This window comes from Neomonachus schauinslandi, chromosome Y, assembly GCF_002201575.2.
Source record: "Neomonachus schauinslandi chromosome Y, ASM220157v2, whole genome shotgun sequence".
Lineage (NCBI taxonomy): Eukaryota > Metazoa > Chordata > Mammalia > Carnivora > Phocidae > Neomonachus > Neomonachus schauinslandi.
Window position 1 is genome coordinate 22,309 of NC_058420.1, and position 18,466 is coordinate 40,774.

At 34.1% G+C, this 18,466-nt stretch overlaps 1 pseudogene; it reads left to right on the forward strand.

Moving 5' to 3' along the window:
* The first annotated feature begins 13,979 nt into the window (after positions 1 to 13,979).
* Positions 13,980 to 14,891, forward strand: LOC123323603 (annotated as a pseudogene).
* Positions 14,892 to 18,466: the final 3,575 nt, after the last annotated feature.

Consider the following 18,466-nt stretch of genomic DNA (forward strand, 5'->3'; position numbering starts at 1 on the left):
ATCAGGGTGCCTGGATGGCTCAATCGTTAAGCGTCTGCCTTTGGCTCAGGTCATGATCCCAAGGTCCTGGGATTGAGCCCCGCATTGGGCTCCCTGCTCCGCGGGAGGCCTGCTTCTCCCTCTCCCACTCCCCCTGCTTGTGTTCCCTCTCTCACTGTGTCTCTCTCTGTCAAATAAATAAAAATCTTAAAAAAAAAAGAAAGAAATGCAATCAAGGACACAAATGCAATAGAAAACATCAGTAAACTAACAGCTGGTTTTGAAAAGATAAAATTATTTTTTTTGTTGTTAGATACACAAGGACAAAAATCAAATAAACAAAATTAAAAATGAAAGAGGAGACATAGCAACAGATAATACAAAATTACAAGGAATCATAAGAAACTTCTATTAACAGTTACTCTACAAAAATTTGTATAACAGAAAAAGAAAAAAAAATTCCTAAAAATATCCAACCTACAAAGATTGAATCATAAAGAAATAAAAAATCTAAATGAAGAAAGAACAGGAAGACTGAAACAGTAATCAAAGAAGAGTAGGCAACACTTGCAAATAATCTTACCAATCTTACCAGGGAAGTGTTACTTTTAAAGCAAGGCCAGAAAATGACACCACAAAAACAAAACTACAGGCAAATATCCCTAATGAAGATAGTTGCAAAAAAGCCTCAATTAAATACTAGCAAACTCAGTTCAAGAGCACATTAAAAAGAATCATACACAGGGTACCTGGGTGGCTCAGTTGGTTAAGCGACTGCCTTCGGCTCAGGTCATGATCCTGGAGTCCCGGGAATGAGTCCCGCATCAGGCTCTCTGCTCAAGGGGTCTGCTTCTCCCTCTGACCCTCTTCCCTCTTGTGCTCTCTGTCTCTCATTCTCTCTCTCTCAAATAAATAAAAATAAATAAATAAAAATAAAAAATAAAGAATCATACACAATGACCAAGTGGGATTTATCCCTGGGATATAAACATGATTCAACATATACAAATCAGTAAACACGATAAACCATATATTTAACAAAATGATATAAAAATCAGACTGATCATCTCAATAGGTGCAGGAAAAAACATTTGATAAAATGCAACATATTGTCTTGATAAAAACTCTCCAAACATTAGTTATAGAAAAAAAAAAACACATAATAAATCAATACTAAAAATGCTGAAAACGTTGTTTCTCTAAGATCAGAAACAACACAAGAATGATCATCTTAAAATTTCTATTCTGTATAGTACTGAGAGTTCTAGCCAGAACAGTTAAGCAAGGAAAAAATAAAAGATATTCAAATCAGAAATAAATAATCTAACTTGCTTCTTTTTACATATTATATCATCTTGTATCCAGAAAACCACAGAAGACTCTATCAAATAATTGTTAGAACTAATAAACAAATTCAGCAAACTTGCAGGATATAAAATCAATATACAATAATACACTAATGATGAAGTATCCGAAAGAGAAATTAAGAAAATAATCCATTTACAATAATATCTAATGAATAAATACTTAGGAAAAATTTAGTCATGGAGGTGAAAGAGCTCCACACTAAAAGTTATAAGAAATTGATCAACAGTATTTGAAAAAGACACAGATAAATGAAGAGAACCTATGTTCTTTGGTTGTAAGAATTGGTTGTTAAAATTAATTAATATAATATTTAAGTTAAGGATTATTTGTTACAATATTCATCCACCAAAAGCTATATTCAGATTGCATGCAATTCCTTCAAGATTTCAATGCATTCGTCAAAGAAATAGAAAAAAAAAATCCTAAAATTCATAGGGAACACAAAGACTCCAAATATCTAAAGCACTCTGAACAAAAACAAAGCTGGAGGAGTCACAGTCTGAATTACAAATCAATTATAAAAGAAGGAGCAGTCAAAACAATGTAGTACTAGATTTAAAAAATGGACACATAGACAATGAAACCAAACAGAGATCCAAGAAATAAAGCCACAGATATACTTCAAATCAATCATTTACAAGGGTGAAAAGGATATACAAATGGGGAAAAATATTCTCTTCAAAATTGGTGATTGGAAAACTGAATATCCACATGTAAAAGAAAGAAACTAGACTTTTAGCTCACATTACTCATAAAAATTAAGTTGAAATGGATTAAAGAATTAACTGTGAGATTTGAAACTGTAAAGCTCTTGGAAGAAAACATAGTGAAATACCTCTTCGGCATTTGTCTTGATGACCTATTTTTGATATGACAGCAAAGTGCAGGCAACAAAACCAAAAATAAACAAGTGAGGTTACGTGAACCTAAAAGGATTCTACAAAGTAATGGAAACAACCAAGAAAAGTAAAAGGCAACCTATGGAATAAGAAAACATTTGCAAACCATCAACTAATAAGGGGTTAATATACAAACTATATGAGGAACAAACAAGCTCTATGGAAAACACAAATAACAACTTAAAAAAAAGACAATTTAAAACAGAAAATATGGCATACCAAAATCTATGGGATACAGCAAAAGTGGTTCTAATGGAATTTAATAGCAACACAGGCTTGTAACAAACAAAAACAATGAATTCCCCCCCAAATATATATGTATTTTCTAGTCTAGGTAAAGTTTTCATATATATATATATATATATATATATGTTCATATATATATATGAACAAACAAAGGAAAAAGTTAGTTGAAGGAAATAAATAATGAGGATCTGATTGGAAATAAATACAATAGATAATAAAAAGAAAATAAAGGTCACCTGGCTGGCTAAGTCAGTGGAATGTGTAACTTTTGATCCCAGGTTTGTGCCGCATGTTTGAACCCCATGGTGGGTGACCCCATGTTGGAGCCCCATGTTGGGTGTAGAGATTACTTAAAAATAAAATATTTTTTTAATAAGAGAAAATACAAAAACATCAATGAAGCTAAGAGCTGCTTCTTTTATAAGGTAAACAAAATTAACAAACCTTTACCTAGACTCAAGAAGAATAAAAGCATTCCAATAATTAACATCAGGAATGCAAAAGAAAGCACAAATGATGCCACAGAAATACAAAGTATCATAAGAGACTACCAAGAAGATTTATATGCCAATAAATTAGACAACCTAGAAAGATGGATAAATCCCTAGAAATTTACAATCTTCCCTGAATGAATCATGAAGAAATAGAAAATCTGAATTTGCATTTTACTAATAAGAAGATTGAATTAGTAATCAAAAACCTCCCCGCAAACAAAAGTTCAATAGATGGCTTTACTAGTGAATTCTATGAACATTCAAGAATATCTAATAGTTATACTTCTCAAAATCTTCCAAAAACTCAGAGCAGATGGAATGCTTCCAAGCTCATTTTACAAAGCTAGCATTACCCAGAGACCAAAACCAGGCAAGGACACTACAAAATATATGTGAACTATTATTTTATATTATATCATATATGATATATATGATGTATGATATAATATTTTATATATAATATATGTTATTTATATTTTTATATTATATATGTTTATATTTATATATGTTTATATATGTTTATATTCATATATACAGATGAACAGAGATGCAAATATCCTCAACAAAATACTAGCAAACTGAATTCAAGAGTACATAAAAAGAGTCATATACCATGTTCAAGTGGTATTTATTCCAGGGAGGCAAGGATGATTCAACATATATAAATCAGTCAATGTGATAGATCACAGTTACAAAATTAAAGATAAAAACCATTGATTATCTCAATAAACGTAGAAAAAAAATCTGAAAAAAAATTGACATCTATTTATTATAATTCTCAACAAAGTGTGTATAGAGAAGTACATCAACATAATAGAGGCCATTTATGACAAACCAACTGCTAAAATATAATGGTGAAGAGCTGAGAGTTTTTACTCTCATATTAGGAACAAGACAAGAATACCCGCAATCCCCACTGTTAGTCAACACAGCATTATAAGCCCTAGCTGAAGCAATTAGATTAAAAAAAAAAAAAAAAAAGGTAATATAAAAGGCATTGGCAAGTCAGCAAGGAAGAAGCAGTGCCATCATTTGCAGGTGATATAATAGTATATATATAGAAACTGTGAATGGCTACCAGACACTGTTAGAACTAATAAATAAGTTCAGTAATGTTACAAGGTATAAAATTAATATATAAAAATCTATTCTGCTTTTTTCAAAGATCTATTTATTTGAGAGCAATTGAATGAGCAAGAGATAGAGCACAAGCCAGGGGAGGGGCAGAGAAGTAGACTCCCTGCTTAGCAGGGAACCTGATGTGGGACTCAAACCCAAGACTCCAGGATCATGACCTGAGCTGAAGGCAAACCCTTAATCCACTGAGCCACCCAGGCGACCTTTATTCTGTTTTTATACAATAATAATGAGCTTTTAGAAAGAGAAATCAAGAAAATCCCATTGGTAATCATATCAAAATGAATAAAATATCAAGAAATATTTTTTCAAGGAATAAATTTAAGCAAGGAGGTAAAAGACTTGTACAGTGGAAACTATAAGATATTGATGTAAGTAGATAAATGACAAATGAATGGAAAGAAATTTCATGTTCATAGATTGGTAGAATTGATATTGTTAAAATGCCCATACTACTCAAAGAAATCTGCAGGTTAGTACCTCTGGTGAGGCAACAACAAGATTCAGTAGAATCCCTACCAATATGCCAATCACATTTTTCACAGAAAAGTAAAACACATAATTTTTAAAATTTGCATGGAGACACAAAAGACCTCAAATAGGCAAAACAATCTTGAGAAAAGGAAAAAAGTGAGACATATGCTCCCTGATTTCAATGTATAATACAAACTATACTGTTCAAATCAGTATGGTATTGACATGAAAACAGACACATAGATCAATGGGACAGAATAGACAACCCAGAAATAAACTCACACATATATGTTTGATTAATTTACACAAAGAGGGCAAGAATATACATTAAGGAAAGGACTGTCTCTTCAGTAAATCATGGTGGGAAAACTGGTCAACTATATGCAAAGTACTAAAACTAGATTGCTAGTTTATATCACATACAAAAATCAAACTAAAATGTATTAAAGACCTAAATGTAAGACCTTTTTTGTTTTGTTTTATTTAAAACTTATAGAAGAAAACATAGGTAGAATTCTCCTTGACATTGGTCCTAGAGATTGTATTTTGGATATGATTTCAAACACATGGGAAACAAAATAAAATATAAACATATGGGGCTGCATCAAACTAAGAAGTTTTCCTGCACAGCAAAAGAAAGCATTAACAAAATGGAAAGCAACCTAAGGAATGGAAGGAGATAGTCTCAAAAATATATCTGATGAGGGGTTAATATTCAAAGTGTACAAAGAACTCATACAAATTATTAACAAAACAATCTGATTTAAAAATGGTCAATAGAGAGGCACCTGGGTGGCTCAGTTGGTTAAGCATCTACCTTTGGTTCAGGCATAATCTCAGGGTCCTGGGATTGAACCCTGTGCTGGGCTCCCCATTCAGCGGGGAGTCTGCTTGTCCTCCTTCTGCCCTTCCCTCCCTTGTGTGCATGACAAATGTAATAAAATTTCTATTATAGGAGTCCCAGAAGAAGAGGAGAGAGAAAGGGGGGCAGAACATTCATCTGAAGAAATAATAGCTGAAAACTTCCTTAAAGTGGGAAAGGATACAGACATCTAGTTTCAGGAGGCAGAGAGAACTCCCACCAAAATCAACAAAACATATTGTAATCAAGACATATTGTGAATAAATTTGCAAAACATAGCAATTAAAAAAATCTTAGAAGCAGCAAGACAAAAGAGGTCATTAACTTACAAAGGAAGACCCATAACCCCAGCTGCAGATTTTTCAACAGAACCATGGCAAGCCAAAAGGAAGTGGTATGATATATTCAAAGTACTGAATGGGAAAAATCTGCAGCGAAGAATACTGTACACAGGAAGACAGTCATTCAGACTAGAAAGACAAAGAGTTTCCAAGACAAACAAAAACTAAAGAAGTACCTGACAAATGACCAGCCCTTCAAGAAATAGTAAAGGGGACTCTGAGTGGACAGGAGAGACCAAAAGTGTCAAAGACCATAATAGATCAGAGAAAACCTCCAGAAAAAAAAAAATTACAAAAGAAGTAATGAAATGGCTATAAATACATATCAATAATGACTTTGAATGTAAATGGATAAAGGCTCCATCAAAAGACATAGGTTGTCAGAATGGATAATAAAACAAGACCCATGTATATGCTGACTACAAAAGACTAATATTAGATCCAAAGACACCTGCAGATAGAGAATGAAAGGATAGAGAAATACTTACCAAGCACCCGGATATCAGAAGAAAGCCAGAGTAGTAACACAGATATTGGACAATTAGAATTTATATCAAAGAATGTAACCAGAGATAAAGAAGCGTACTATATCATAATAAAGGGGACAATCAACAGGAAGACCTAACAATTGCAAATATTTATGCACTCAACATGGGAGCAACAAATATATAAAATAATTAATAACATACTTAAGGAACTAATTTAAAATAACAAAATAATAGTAGGGATTATAACATCTAATTTATATTGTGGAGAGATCAGCCACAGATAGATAATAAATAGATGATAGATGATAGATAGATAGATAATAGATAGATGATAGATAATCAGCCATAAAAAAGAATTATTCAGCCATAAATAAAAAATACAAATTTTTATTTAAATGACAAAATGCAAATTTTGTCATTTGCAACAACATGGATGGAGCCAGAGAGTATTTTGCTAAATGAAGTAAGTCAAAGACAAATACCATATGATTTCACTCATACGTGGAATTTAATAAACAAAACAAATAAGCAAAGGGAAAAAATAGAGAAAAAAAACAAGAAACAGACTCTTAACTCTAGAGAAACAAACTGATGCTTCCTAGAGTGAGGTTGGAGGGGCAATGGATAAAATAGGTGCCGGGGATTAAGGAGTGCACTTGAGATGAGCATTAGGTGATGTATGGAAGTGTTGAATCACTATGCTGTACATCTGACACTAATATAACACTCTATGTCAATTATATTACCTCATTAACGTGTAGCTGTCATAATAATGATGTGTAAGAACAGTAAATTAACTATGCTTTGTTACATTTACTTTTTTAAGATTTTATTTATTTATTTATTTATTTATTTATTTATTTATTTATTTATTTATTTATTTATTTATTTATTTATTTATTTATTTGAGAGAGAGTCAGAGAGCATGAGCGGGGGAAGTGCAGAGGAAGAGGGACAAGCAGATTCCAAGCTGAGCATGGAGCCTGATAGGGGGCTGATCCCATGACACTGAGATCATGACCTGAGCTGAAATCAAGAATCAGAAGCTCAACCTGCTGCCACTCAGGTGCCCCTTGTTACTTTTACTTTCATATTTAGTTTATCAATAATCATTTAATTGACTTATGAACCTATCAGGAATAAATATAAGCATAATTGGTCATATAAAACAATTCCATCTTTTTATCTGCCTCTCTGTAGTAGGCTGTCTGTGGGATAATAAGGTTCATTCGTTGACTCCACAAACACCCAGGAGACTCTCCATGCTGCAGCAAGTGAGGTCTGCCTAGTGGCCTTCTCTAACGCTGGTATCTAATGTAAGAGGCAGACCACACACAGTTCCCTGAACAGACAATATGCTCTCAGGCTTTGAAAAATGGGAATAAAATATGCTAAGAATAGAAGGTATAATGGGGAAGGGTTCAGAAAGGCAGGATTTTTTTTCTTTGACAAATGTTTCATCTCACTTTATTTAATCCACCCTTCTGTCTCTGACACCAGGATTTTTTCTGCTCTATCCTGAGGAATGCCTGTCTGTCTCAATGCCCCCACCCCTCTCCACACAAACAGTTTCCTCCTGTTCCCTTCATTTCCCTCCCCAGCTGTCCTCTGGGAATATGGCAGCCCATGTCACCCATCAAAGAGTAGCTATTTTCTCCTCCAGAAGCTACATGACACAGGCTTCCAACGGGGTAGGTGTCCTCCCTGCTTTTCCTTGGTCCTCCCAAATCATTTATCCCCCTTGTCCTTGCAAACTCTCAGCTACTTTAAAGCAAATTTCTGGATTGGGGTATCACACCATGCCTCTGTCATTCTGGAAGCAGTGACATTGAGGCTGATATGCGAATGGTGTGGGCAATGGCTAGGCACCAATGAGGAGGGGCCTCATGGTAGCCTCTGGGGAGCAAGTGAGCCCAGTGTGTTAGGTGTGAAGTAATACATCAACAAGGCTCTGTCCTCGGTGGTATGAAATTGGTAACATTAATGAAGTGAGAGAAGAGGGCCCTTGGGAGACAGTAGGGGCTAGGGAAGGAAGAGATGAGTAGGTCACATTCAGGGTGCATAGAGCAAACATAAACTCAGTGCAGCTGTAGATGAAAGCGGATGCTCTGACAGAGCTGCCCAGTTCTATACAAGAAAGAGAAGCGAGGAAGAATGGTCTAAAGAGAGCACGGAAGTCTCCATGGAAGGATATGTTTACATCAACCCCTAGATTTTGGGAGACTTTAAAGGGGTTAGAAATGGTGAGGAAGACTGTTTATGTGGAAGAAAGAATATGAGTGTGGCAAAGATGCAAGAAAGACAATGTCATGTAAATATAATTACTTTAGTTTCAATGGAAATGGGGACTAGAGATAGGGAGATTTTGTTGTTGCTTGTTTGTCTGATTATTATTTTTAACGTATATAGAATGGAATGTGCATTCAGTGTAATCTAGCAGATTTTCTGCATGCTCAAAACAGTGTTCCAGATAGAATAACCTAGACTAGACAAAAAGTGTACTCATAGGGGGAGAAACTGGAGGCAGACATTTACTTGAATTATCTTTACAATATTATAATTCTTTGAAATTCTATGTCATAAAAGGATGTGTTATGCATTTTGAATAAAGCACACTGGAATTATCCTAGATCCATTATCCAAAAAAATGTATGACCCAATACGAATGCTAAGGAGAGCAAGAACACATCTCGGAAATGTCTTGCCTTTTCCCTTCCCAAATTATTTTTTTTAACAATTTGGTGAGTTACTTTTCATTAATGTTCACACATTTTTGTGAATAATAAATTGGCTCCTAAACTCCCGGGTTTTATTTCATGTACAGATCTTCCAGAAAGACTGCGAGACCACACATCATCACCTGTAGATGTAACTCACAGGCCAAAGGAGTGAGAAAAGTGTGCTTCCAGTCCCAAAACTCTGCCATTGTCATTGTCTGAAACTGACTTCATCGGCCACACTCTTCTGACTTCAAAAAGAGCTGTGAAGTGTGTGATCGTTTGTGGACAGTACTGAACCCATACAGATCTAGACATTCAACTAACAAAGGATAGAATAGATGCTTTAGAGTCACCATGACGACCATGGACTGTAGTACCATGAAGAGGAATAACCATGGGAGACATTCATGTCAGGAGAGTTAGTAAGAGATGGTGATTTTTATATGGAGGAGTGCAGAGATAAAGAAAAGTTGGGATAACATTTTTTTTTTTTTTCTGATTTCTGGCTCGGGCTGTTGTAAATGGTGGTACCAATGGTGATACATGCTTCAGGGGACTTTGGCAGTTCATTGTTAGGCCTGGTGAGTTTGATGTCACTGTGAGAGACTACTCACCAGACTCCCTTAAACTGGCATGGCAGCAACAACGAATAGATACAAGTTGGCCATGCAACAATTCTTTGGTGTATGATTCGGTGTCCTGAAAAATCAAAAGGACAAAAACAAAATTGTTAGTTCATTATAATGTCAATTAGCTAGTATAGAATGAAATTGTGAGCAGCTCAGCGGATTGATTTCATAATAAGGAGCATTGCTTAGCTCTCCACACATGCCTGTGTTTGTGTATGTGGGTGGGAAACAAACCACACGCTGTCATTCAGCAAACTGCAAGTCCACTTCCCCTGGAGAACCTCATGGACCAGTTTCACCAGGCAGAGTACACAATCTGCTTCTGACTCACAACATCAAATTGTATTTCTTTACTCGGTTATATACTCTCATATCCTGAATACTACTCTCTCTTTCTAGAATATAGTAGTTTAAATGCTTATTTAAAATATAAAGTATGTTGGCTAACTGAACATAATGAAAAATTAATAAAAAATAAACCAAAATAATTATAGAAATACTAATATTGCAATTTTAGAAACAATAATAAAAACAACAGTAATAATGGTTGTCCCTATGTAACGACTAAGTGCTAAGCTCTGTTCTGCGTGTGCATGTATGTACCTGCGTATGTGCATGCATCTGTGTTATATACTGTGTTGTCTCTTAGTCTAGAAAAAAACCTTTGATAAAAATTCATTTGATAAAAAATTTGATTTGATAAAAATTCATTTCAGATAAAATTTCATGTCTGATTGATCTGTTGTATAATAAGACAATATAAATTTCAAAGATACTGTATTTGCATTGTATTTTCTTGTTTATCTCTTCAAATCATGGAAGTTTTTCACTTATATTACTACTCTCTTAATATAATCATTTGGGTCAGTAGCATACCCATTCCTAGGGAAAGTCACACTATCGTACATTTATGGTATGCATTTTTCATGTCAACTCCTTTAAATAAGCAATGATTTTATTCCATCCATATTTAGGGAAATCCATTGTTAGAACTCTGCCTCTTCTATGAAATTCCATTACAGTGAATTATCAGCAAAGACCATTTAACTGGAATCAATTGCACACCAACCATGTAAGTCTGGTATTTGAAGACAGTGCTTATAATAGCTATATCATTTTGGTCATTGATATCATACATTTTTAGAATACATCCCAAAATAAAAGTAGCATTATCTTTTAGTATAAATATAAGCATGTATATCAGGCTTAATATTCCCAGGATTTCTACATTAAACACCTCAAGGTAAATATTCCTCAGGAAGTAATGATCTATTATTTTTGCCTTTCATCTTACAGTCAAAATTTTAATATAAAGATGTAATGTAGGAACATACAAATAATTGAATAGATATGTAGTCTTACTAAATTTATTGAATAGTTTCCTTCTATTTAAATGCAATTTCCCTTCTGTTTAAATTTAAGGAGATATTCTGAATGCTTTATTCATGTACTGAGAGATGTGACAGAAAAATGAAAAGAATATTTTTCAAACTAGTTAAGTCAAATTAGTGCTGCATAATGAATTTTCAAAATCTTGACAAATGTAAAATGGTAAAAATATTTGAGCATATTGCATTCACTAGGTAAAGTGCATGGAAGCCTTTCTTTTACCTGGGAGGCAAGTTTGGGATATGACTGTGTTTATAGCTAAAGACCTGGTATCTAATGATGACAGCATCTTCTATAATTAGTCTCCAAACTCCTAGAGGTTAGGATGGTGTAAACTGCATGTTACACCTCTTTACTTACATGTAGTATTATTAGACAGAGAATATTTAATGTCACATAGAGAGAAAGGGACTATAACTTTATAAGGGTAGCACAGATTTGGAAGATTTTACAGGATATGTAACATTTGTCTTCCCTCTTTTAAACATAGTGTTAGGAAGCTCACCATTAGAGTATACCTCTTTGGATTCAAGAACAGATTTCATTCAACATTCTGGATGGCCTAGAAGGTATCATTTTATCTATCATTCTAGCATCATGGAAGGATATTCCAGATGCCTGATTGACCAGTTAGGCAAAGATTCTTAAAAGATGGTTGTACACCTGGGTGGCTTAGTTGGTTAAGCACTGGACTCGATCTCAGCTCAGCTCTTGAACTTCAGGTGCCCCATGGAAGTGGAAAGAAAGTAGCAGAACCTAGAAGATGAAGTAGTTGTTGAATTTATTATGGAGTACTTCTAATAGCTGAAGACAAAATGTAGACAAAATATTCTTGTAGAGGCAGCACAAACTGCTTAAAAATGTAAATATAATTGATATATTGTGGATAACTTTGGATATCAGAGTCCATAATCAAAAATACCTTGAACAAACATTTACTGAGAACCTACAATAGGCCAGGGACTACTATGTGATGGCGTTCTGCAGAAAATAGACATTACATATACTTTTGTTTTCTTTTTTTTTTTTTTTAAGATTTATTTATTTTAGAGAAAGAGAGACAGGGAAAGGGAGGGAAAGTGTTAAGCAGACTCTGTACCTGTGTGCACAGCCTGACCTGGGGCTTGATCTCATGACCCTGATATGACAAACTGAGGCAAAACCAAGAGCTGGGCATTTAACTGACTGTGTCTCTCAGATGCCCCCACACTTCTCAACACTAAAATTGAGTATGGATTTTTGATGAGAATGAGCATAACAATTGAAATCATTAATGGAAAACGGAAAACCAGAATGACAAAATTATTCTTGGCAGTGAGAAAAAGTCAACAACTTTGGATAATGATATATTGAATTTGAGTTGTCAATAATATTCATTGATTTTTTTTCATAGATTTTAAAGTCTAACTTATGATCCACCAGTTCATGGAAGGCATCGATGCCCTTAAATCTCAATCCATGCCCTTACCAAATTTTACTGAGCTGTTGGTCAAACCAGTCAAAACAGCAAGACCTACTTAAACATGTATCTATCTGCAACGTCATTCAAAGGTTAATCTTTTAATATTCCTAATGTTATAGCAAAACAGTGGTCACATTCCAGGCCATCAAAATAGAGTGTAGAGGTTTATTTCATAATGAAGAATCTCAATAATCACTAAAATAAAACAGAAAAATACACATTATTTATATTTTATCAGGGACATATTTGTACATTTGCTTCCCAAAGGGAAAACCAAAACACATTTCATTCAAACTTAAAAGAGTTTTTTTGTTGTTGTTTTTAAGATTCATGGTGCTTGAACTTACAACCCTGAGATCAAGGGTCACATGCTCTACTGACTAAGCCAGACAGGAACCCCAAACTTATGAATAGTTCTTAAAGAAGGCAAATAATTTGTTTTATATGTTATTTATTTTTCATGATTTGCAGCAGTGTTTTCTTAAATTCTCTCTGTGTGTATAAGTATGTATGCATGTATATCTATTTATTGGAGGGATAGATCATACATAGTGAATTTGTGCACATAGAGTAAAGGGAACACTTAAGTCACTACCCACATCTAAACAATTTCATTATTTAGGAAACAATATGATTCTCTGTATAAAGAATTAATGAAATATAATTCAATTTTGAGGAGTTAATAAAACTGGCCCAATTAAAATATATTCTCATTTTAACTGAATAAAATTTTCATTTTTTACATTTAAATGCTGATATTTACAAATTACAGATTAAATTATAAATACAGAGTAAGCTAGTTTTTATAGTATATCATTACTGATGATTTTAGAAAGATGTATAAATAATACATTTCATTTTCTTTAAGCTTTATCCAAATAAAAAATGAGACAGAAAATTGAGTTCCATATGCTATTCATTTATTCAGGTATTTAAGGGATAATATTGAGCAACTACTATATAGCAGGCATTGTGTAGCCATTCAGTTTATACAGAGGGCAAAACAATGATTTCACATTGGGAAGTTTAAGTTCTGATGAGTTAGAATGACCATAAAAAATGAATTTAGTTCATAAGTTTATTGAATATGTAAAAGATGAAAAGTGATTTGCAGAATACATCAAAGGACAGCACAGTAAGGAGAAATAGGCAAGTCGGGGGTTACTGAGATTTTAAGTACACTGTTCAGGGTGGGTCTCATTTAAAAAGTGACCTTTGACAAAAGATTGAACTGCATTTAAGAATATGGAATTAAGACTACATGGAGCTAACAGCTTTCTCAATAGACCAATATCATCAGTTGATTCAAACAAATAAATGGCCATGTTGTAAACCAAGCCCACTTCCGAAGCTGGTTGAGAGTCTGTTGACTTGAACTGCAAAATATGCATCATTCTCATTTTATTATGCTTCTAAATGTAAATGAGTTTGAGATTTATGCCACTGCATTTTAGCTCTATTTTTTTCTATTTTAGGAAAAGAGTGGAGTTCATGATGGGGCATGAGAATCACAGTTTCACCAGTGATTTCATTCTTTTAGGACTCTTTTCTTCTTCTCAATCAAGTCTAGTTTTCATCTCCTTTATATTCATCATTTTTATTATGACTATAACAGAAAACACAATCATGATCCTCCTTATCCTCAGGGACTCAAGAATCCATACTCCAATGTATTTCCTGCTCAGCCATCTGTCTTTCATGGACATCTTGCATATTTCCAACATTGTTCCCAAAATGGTCACTGACTTTCTGTCAGGCAGCAGAACTATTTCATTCGCAGGTTGTGGCTTCCAGATATTTCTATCCCTCACCCTCCTGGGTGGTGAGTGCCTTGTCCTGGCGGCAATGTCTTACGATCACTATGTAGCCATCTGTCACCCACTGCGCTATCCCATTCTTATGAATGACTATGTCCGCTTTCTCATGGCTAGAGGGTCCTGGATTGTTGGGACCGTCAACTTCATAGTCCACACAGCTTATGCACTCCAGTTGCCCTTCTGTGGCCCAAGAGCCATTGATCACTTTTTCTGTGAAGTCCCTGCCATGTTGAAGTTGTCCTGTGAACACTCTATGAACAAGGAGTTTATGTAAGTGGCTTAATTTTTCTTAATTTTTCTCCCTTCCTCCCTAATCCTTGCTTCTTATGTCCAAATTCTCCTTACTGTTCTTCAAATGAAATCATCAGAAGCACGGAAAAAGTCATTTTCTACCTGTTCCTTCCACATGATTGTGGTCACAATGTACTATGGGCCATTTATTTTCACATACATGAGACCCAAATCATACCACACTCCGGGCCAGGACAAATATTTGGCAATATTCTATACCATCCTCACACCCACACTGAACCCTATCATCTACAGTTTTAGGAATAAAGATGTTCTGAAGGCAATGAAAAATATGCTCAAAGTAACTTTCTCCATTAAAGATAGTAATAAAAATGCTTGAAGCATGTGTTTTCTATATCAATATTCAATGCTTAGAGATTATCCATTAGTCATATCTTTAGAAAGAAAATCAAAGTTTCTATCCCTCAAGAGTGGAAAGTGGATTTTTCCAAACCTCCAATGAAAATAAAAAAAAGTTTTACAGGTATTTGTTTTATAAATACATACATCCAGAAATGCACTGTTCCCTCCCATGAAAAAATCTAAGAACTTATAAAAATTGACTTTTATAATACAATCACGTTTTATGGGATCTATCCATATAACTTTTCTATTTCATGAAACAGTAAAATTATAATTCCAAGGTTACAAGCAGCTATCAAAAATTCATAAAAATTATAGGCAAAATGGGTGCAGGTGTTCAAGAGGTAAAAATTCCAGTTATATGATACATAAGTTAAAAATAAGTAAGTCCTGTGATGTAATTAATGTAGAGCATGGTGACTGTAGTTAACAATGGTCTGTTGTATATAAGAAAGTGGCTGAGAGTATAGGTTTTAGTAGTTCTCATCATAACAAAATGAATTGTAGCTCTGTGTGGTGACAGATGATAACTAAACTTATTTTGATAATTATTTTATAATATATAGATATATCAAATTTTTATGCAGTACACCTAAGAACAGTAGAATTATATCAATTATACCTCAATAAAACAGAAACATAAACCAATGTATTTTAGTATTTAATAAATCATATATTATTATGTATTTTAATATACTAATACATTATGTAACTTATTTGATATACTCAATGCATTAAATATTATTTAGTAAGAATAACATTTATTAAGAGTTATTGAAGAACTAGCATTCAGTTTCTATTAATATGAGTTCTAAATCATGAAAACACTTCCCTTTGAAATCCACCATCCCTGTTTTCTTGCACAATGATGTAAACAAATATTGCATGTAAGAACCTCCATACATCAATTGCATCCCTGTCCTAGTTCTCCTGGATCTTTTTTGTATTGTGAATGTCTGAGTGAGAGGGCTACACCTCTGTACAGAGAAAGTGATGTAGAGGGGCCAAAAACAATCCAGCAGGCACAAGCAACTTCTGTTTTTGCCCCCTTTCCAACTTAACTGAGAGGGAATTTGGGAAACAAAATGTCAGAACTACATTAAATCCCAAACCAGTACAACGACATGCATCACTCTGCCCTCACCTGGACGTTTCGAAGAAAAAAACAAAACTTTTCGGAACTCCACTTGAAATATCCATTGTTCATTGAATAGTTTGTTTTGAAACCTTTGTTACTGAAGTGAGAAATATATATACATACACTTACATATATACATTAGTTGTGGTACAATGAAAGTACTCATCCTTTCTAGAAGCAAACACAAAATATTTAATGTGTGTATTAAAATTGTGTCTTGTTTTAGGTACACATATAGGGTTACATTTTGTAACATTTTTAGCATTTTATCCTAAAAATTAGTGCAAAGAAGAAAAATATTTTTTATATTATATAAGTAGTTGCTCCCGTTTTAGAGGCATAGATATTTACAATTGTTAGATCTTCTTGTTGGATAGACCCGTTAAGTAGGATATAGTGTCCATCCTCATCTCTTATAATCTTTGGTTTAAAATCTAATTGGTCTGATATAAGGATTGCCATACCAGCTTTCTTTTGGTGTCCATTAGCATTGGAAATGGCTTTCCACCCCCTCACTTTCAATCTGGGGGTGTCTTTGGGTCTAAAATGAGTCTCTTGCAGACAGCATATCGATAGGTCTTGTTTTTTAATCCAATCTGATAGCCTATGTCTTTTGATTGGGGCATTTATCCCATTTACATTCAGGGTAACTACTGAAAGATAGGAATTTAGTTCCATTTTATTGCCTGTAAGGTGACTGTTACTGTATATTCTCTGTGTTCCTTTCTGGTCTATGTTGCTTTTAGGCTCTCTCTTTTCTTAGAGGACCCCTTTCAAGATTTCCTGTAGGGCTGGTTTTGTGTTTGCTAATTCCTTTAGTTTTTGTTTGTCCTGGAAGCTTTTTATCTCTCCTTCTATTTTCAATGACAGCCTAGCTGGATATAGTATTCGTGGCTGCATATTTTTCTCGTTTAGTGCTCTGAAGATATCCTGCCAGTCCTTTCTGGCCTGCCAGGTCTCTGTGGATAGGTCTGTTGCCAATCTAATATTTCTACCATTGTAGGTTACAGACCTCTTGTCCTGAGCTGCCTTCAGGAATTTCTCTTTGTCTCTGAGACTCATAAGTTTTACTATTAGACGTCGGGGTGTTGACCTATTTTTATTGATTTTGAGAGGGGTTCTCTGTGCCTCCTGTATTTTGATGCCTGTTTCCTTCCCCAAATTAGGGAAGTTCTCTGCTGTAATTTGCTCCAATATACCTTCTGCCCCTCTCCCTCTTTGTTCTTCTTCTGGGATCCCAATTATTCTAATATTGTTTCGTCTTATGGTATCACTTATCTCTCGAATTCTGCCCTCATGATCCAGTAGTTGGTTATCTCTCTTTTTCTCAGCTTCTTTATTTTCCAACATTTGGTCTTCTATATCACTAATTTTTTCTTCTGCCTCATTTATCCTAGCAGTTAGAGCTCCATTTTTGATTGCACCTCATTAATAGCCTTTTTGATTTCGACTTGGGTAGGTTTTAGTTCTTTTATTTCTCCAGAAAGGTATCTCCCATGCTTTTTTCAAGCCCAGCTAGTATCTTTAAAATCATGATTCTGAACTCGAGGTCCAACATCGTACTAATGTCCGTATTGAGTAGGTGATTTTTTTCATCTTGTCATTTTGTGCAGAGCACAATAGATGAATGAGAGAACAAAATGCTAAGAGGGTAACAATGACCCCAGAAACATATACACTAAACAAATCAGAAAAGACCTGAAACTGGGGGAAAAGAAATGGAAAGAAAAAAAGAAAAGAAAAGGAAAAGATTAAAAAAAAAACAGGATATGATCAAATATGATCAGGCTGGTTCATAGATCAGTGCCACACACTAGATTTTGGGTGTATTTTGGTCTGTTAGAAGAAACTGCCTCCCAAAAGTTTAAAGAAAGAAAAACTTACATATGTACAAAAATAAGGTTAAATATGATGAAGCAATGGAATATGACTGGAAAGATGAAAATTATAAAAGAATTGATAAGAAGTTGTTTGAAAAAAGAAAGACGAGGAATAAAAAATAAAAAAGAGGGCGAGAATGTGATCAGGCAGGAGACTAGAACAAAGCCATACACTAGAGATTTAGGGTATATTTTGGTCTGTTAGAAGAAACTGTATTCCAAAATTTTAGAGAGAACAACATATATATATATATATATACCAAAAATAACGTTAAAATACTATGAAGGGATAGAATATGACTCTTAAATGAAAAATATTTTTTTTTGAAAAAAGGGAATGATAAGTTGTTGGTTGAAAAAGGGGAAAAGAAAAATTAAAAAAAAAAAAGCAAAAGAAAAAAGAAAATTAAAAATATTCACTTTGGAAGACCAAAGAATCATGGGGAAAAAAAGCCATGAAATCCATGTGCTGTATTCCCCTAGTGCTGG